Raw genomic sequence first — 5,209 nt, 5'->3', positions numbered from 1 at the left:
GCTGAGTTTGGTTTGATAATTAAGAAATAATACATAAATAAATAAAATCCCTTTAAACCTACTAAGGTCACTGTTGCCTATGGGTTAACTCAACAACAACAAAAAAAGTCATCTAATACACATAATGCAAGCATAGCTCTAATGTGTAAAAACAAACAGAACAAAAAGAAAACCCACAAGAAACAACAACAAAAAGTTTTGTAATAATGTAAAACATGTTGAAACTGATGCATGCATGCCAACACTGTACAGCAGCTTACTTTCTGTCTGATACTTTTTTTTTACTGTCAAGTTGCTTATGCGAGCCACTGAGCCACGTGGGCTGACCGCAAAAGGAAATCTGCGCGAAATCCTGTGACCCTGAGCCGTCTTACCTGAAAAAAGTAGCGCAATTACTGAGCAAATGTTTCAGCTCCACATGGTTACATGGGTAGCTTGCAGGCAGGAGCAGGGAGGGACGAGAGGCAAAGAGAATGAGGCTGGAAAGGGAGAGCTTAGGACTCCCCTTCAGGCATCCGAACAAGTCTGGACTGTTCTGCTGCTGCTTGTGTTCAGCCTGCAATATAAGCAAAGCCGCCTCGGGTATCAGAAATAGCGTTTACACTCTTCTACAGGGATGCACCGACAGAAGCTCAGTCATTGAGCGACAGTGGATGATCGTGGGACTTGACTTGTGCTTTTTGACGCAGTGACACTGGACTTGGTGACTGGAAATACTACTGTGTTGCGCAGACACTGCACGGAGAGCGAGGGCTGGATATGCCACAGGTGGAAAGGTGTGGAGCGGCAGGCTGTGGCCCGGTGCACGGAGCAGAGATCCGCAGGTAAGGAGAGATGGGTCTCTGTGCGAGCCCTTTGCATAATGCACTAGTGAAGATACATTCATGGGAACACTGGTGCTACACAGAATCTGAGTTTTGGGGCATTGCTTAATGTCATGTCTGTGATGTCGCACATGTCGACCTACTACTGGTGAGCGATAACTCTCATACTGTATGTACAGAGCACTTATCTGAATTGTAGCCAGTGCACCACTCCTTAGCCCGCTGCTTTCCCTGCAGCGAAAACTTTGACTTTGAACAAGACCGAGCAGAGCATTCATCACCTCATTTTTACCCTGTCTGAAATGCACTTCTTATAAAATCATCAGCGTTGCAATATCAGGCTCTTGCAGACGGTTCCCTTAAGATATAAAAAATATAAAAACCCAACATTGTAATGCTTTTATAAATTACAAAATCTATAACCCCGAGAAACCCTGCAATTATACCCCCGTCCCCTGTCTTTATTACAGTTGCACAAGACAAAGGGGGAGTTTGCGGCCAAGTTCACCTCAGCTGAACTCATTTAGTGAGAGGGCATTATTCCTGCTACAGTTCATGATGCTGCTGAGAGAAAGAAACTCTCACTCCTCCGCTTCCTCCTCTGCCTTTGTGCCTTGATTGGTTTCCATTGTCTGTTCCACTTCTGAGGGCATCCATGTCTTTGCTGTGGTTTGGCTCACGCAACAGCAAGAAATCCCCCTATTGACATGGAAGTTTTAATAATGTCTCTGGGTAGACTCTTCCTCTCCGTCTCACCTTCACCCTCCCACTTTCTGTCTCGCATCTTTTCACTCACTGCATTGTTGCAGCCATTCTTGGCGTGTCACCCTGGTGGTGGATTGCTCTGGACTGATCCCAAGTGTGTCATCTATGGAGGACTGTTGCTGGTTACTGTGTGTTTGTGAGGGAACATTTTCTGTTATCCTCAGTTGAGGATTAGGTAGAGAACCATATTTTCAGAGTGATCATTTAGACCATTTTATTAACAATGGGCATTTTTGTGGGAAAAGCCAGAACTTAATTTGAGTGGATATGTGTGTATTTTGATTGCTACTGGTGCTTAAATGGCTCCTCACTGTGTTTATGTTGGATTAGTTATAAACCAGGAGGTATTGACTTTTTGTGTCTGTTCATTCATGTCTGAATGAGAAGGATAACCCATTGATAAATGCGTTTTTTCCCTTATTCAGTCCATCTGGCTTTTGTTAATAGTAATTCAAAGCTTGTGAAATACTAAGGGAGGATAATATCATTGGTTCTTTAGGAACTTGTTCCAACAAGGGGTCACAGGAGATTTTCAAAAGCTACAGTTTTTAGTACTTTTGTTTAGTTTGGATGAAGAAACAGAATGATAATCCATTAATGGTGGAAGTGAGAGATGCTGCACTTGACCTGAGGGTAGAGGTCAAAGGTCACAGAATCAGTCACCCTGGCTGGAAGTAAGAACAGGACTCCCAGACAGCCTGAGAGCAGGGCTCTTCTGTTCTTGCTACCAGCTGCTTGTGGCTACCAAGTACACAAAACCTGGTGTATGAGCTGGAGACTTTGGTAATTCACTGTGACACCCCTCCCTCCTGTGACCCCTCCATCCCCTTGTCCACTTGTGTCACTCTGCCTCTGGACTGATGTTATGCCGAGGGGGCTTACACAATCCAGCACTCTGTCCCATTGCAGTGGCTGGTGGCCTGCCACCCCCCTTGGAGAATGGCATCTCTACTAAACCACAACCCCATGATCCTTCCTGAGCTGAGCTTTCAGAAAGCACAGCCCAGTCTCTGTACAGCTCCCACCAGAAGCTCTGGGATGAGTCCTAATCTCTTTTTCTTCCTGTCCCTGAAAAGTCCTTTTCTTCTTCTGTCAATGCTGGGGTTTACGGGTCGTTTTTTCCACAATACGTCCTCACCTGATACCTTTTAGGATTGGTCTTAGCAGCTCTTTGCTACTATGTCATTGACCTTTTAACCCATGTGTTTAGCTTCAATTCCCAGGTGGTCTGTAGTGGGTGCGGCCATACCCATAAGCCAGTTACTTCATCCTTTCAAAATTCCAGGTGTTGAGGCTACCCTAGGAATGTACTACTTAATAAAGACGTGATGAATATCTTCACGTATGCTGTAATAAAAACGGAGTTTATCAGAGGAAGTGGGTTACTCCCACAGTTGGCATGTGATCTAGCCAGTGAGTTATTTCAGTAATTATTTGAAAATATACACCAGCAGGATTGTATGAAACACAGATGAGTATAGGGTCTGAAAATAGAGTGGTTTGTGGGTGTGTTGCAGGAGTGGCACGAAAAGGAAGAAAGGAAAAAAAACCTGGCTTTTGATGCTTTCAGTGCTTACTACCGCTTCTCTTAGTCGTCAGCTGGTGTTTTTAATGGCCCTTGTATCGTTATTATCATTATGCCTTTCAATTATGATATGTTAAGTGAGCCGAGATGTAAATGCTCAGAATAGGCTGTGGGTATGCACTGTGGTCTCAACACCTGGCTTACATAATGAAACCAGAACAACATTTTATTACATTCCATACAGGAAAAAGAGAAATAACATAAAAGGTGAGCAAGCTGCAGGGGCTTGTCGGGAGCTAATTGTACATCATTTAATTTTATAAGTGTATGAGTCTTAAAATAAGTACTTTGAATGTTGGAAAGGGGCATTACATTTGGAACATATTAAGCTTCATGCAAGTGCTGCATGTTCTCTGAAACTCTGAAACTGTTGGATTTGTGGCCTCTGCATCTTACAGTCGGAACAAACATTTATGGTAATTATGAGCTTTTGGCTTCAGACAATGTCTGAAAGTTTTCATTCTTCACCAAATTGAGAGGACGAGGCCAACGATTGTCTTTTTGCACTTATGAACGTCTTCATAGTGTTGTTGCACTGTGTGTACTATATACTCGGTATACAATGTATGATAGTAGCAAACTTTATGTATCATAATTCTTAAAGGAATTGTATATGAGGAAATCTGCTCATTCCCCTTCCTACTAAGAGTTAGAGTAGAGGATTGATACCACTCTCAGACAGGAGACACCTCTACAGCTCACTAATTAACATGTCATATCTTGTTTGTTTAATCCTTGCAAAAACAAAGTGTAAATATAACAAGTTGGGTTTTTTTGAGGGGTTATGTGACAGATTTGAGAGTGGTGTCAATCTTCTCATCAACCTCTGCGAAGCGATTAAATGTCCCAAAATGTTAAATTACTCTTTTAAGGGGCAACAGATCCTGTTTTTCTTTAGGTTCGTTACTGAGTGCTGAGGCTGTAATAGCTTTTGTAATAGCCATAATAGTGGTACTATCTCTGGTACACAAAATACTACAACAAAGTGGGAGCGCTTTAATGTAGTTTTCCTTCTCCTGAGAATGTTATCAGACCCATCAACATGTACCAGCTACAGCTGTCTTTCATGTGGGCTAGTTCTGACAGTCAGTCTGGTTTGGGTCAGTGTTGCCAAGCAATGAAAGCAACCAAATTCCAGATGATGTTGATGTTCTTTCTCATACAGACTCAGAAAATCACTTCACTTGTGTCCTGCTGCTCTCCCTTATACATTTGGTTTCATCAGCTTAAGTGCTTTCTCATGGTCTTTCTTCTGACAATGTTTACTTTAGCTACCATTGCTCTACAGAGTAGATCAGAGGTTTTCTTCGTTGGCTCAACATCTGTCAGCTATTTGCAGTAGCCACTGTGTCATGCATCACCTCTATAAAAAGGTGAACGTGAATAGATGTTGTCATGAACAGAAATGCTCCCCATCTGTACTGCATTTTTTACCAGATGAAAGCTTTCACTGAAATTTGTTCAAAGTTCATAACTTGTGACCAGTGGCTTGTGACACTGATCTGAAAAGGTAAGTGAGGCCAAAACAAATCAACAATGAAAAAGTCCTGCAGTCTCTATGTCCGAAAGAACAGCAAAGCTTTGTTGCATTTTTTCAAAATGGTACATATTGTCCATAAGGTTCTGACTCTGCGTTCCAGACACACACTAACGAAAGACAGACACAAAATCTGTGAGTTAGGACAGTGAAGGTTGAGAAAGAGAAAATGTCTTATGTCTTAGTATACCATGTATGCCCTTTATAATGTAGAGCTAGTGATAATAGGAAGGATGCTTATGGTCAGAAAGAAATACTATTTATTTTCAAGGTATGGACATTTGTGTAAATATAATCAATAAAGTCTTGGAATGTTATGAAGCATTTTTCTATCCATTTGATGTTGGCACGTTTTCAGTTTTTCTGGAAGACCCATGTGACAAGTTTGGCTTGGACTGGACTGGAAATTATAGTTCAAACTAATGGATTTTCATCTGCAAATACGTACAACCCAGTGATAATAATTTCATCTGGCTAAGTTTAAAGGTCCAGTGTGTA

General features: G+C 41.9%; 1 protein-coding gene across 1 annotated transcript in view; it reads left to right on the top strand.

Annotated features, from left to right (window-relative positions):
• The first annotated feature begins 393 nt into the window (after nucleotides 1-393).
• The window catches only part of col7a1 (collagen, type VII, alpha 1), a 57,552-nt gene continuing 52,736 nt past the window's right edge, over nucleotides 394-5,209 (top strand). Inside the window, exon 1 of the mRNA XM_035661722.1 lies at nucleotides 394-824. The gene's annotated coding sequence lies outside the window, so the exon portion shown is untranslated. The remainder of the gene's footprint in view (nucleotides 825-5,209) is intronic.

This window comes from Morone saxatilis, unplaced genomic scaffold (assembly GCF_004916995.1).
Source record: "Morone saxatilis isolate NCDOM2014 unplaced genomic scaffold, NCSU_SB_2.0 Contig18, whole genome shotgun sequence".
In the NCBI taxonomy this organism is placed as follows: Eukaryota; Metazoa; Chordata; class Actinopteri; family Moronidae; genus Morone; species Morone saxatilis.
This window is presented reverse-complemented; position numbering and strand designations above follow the sequence as displayed.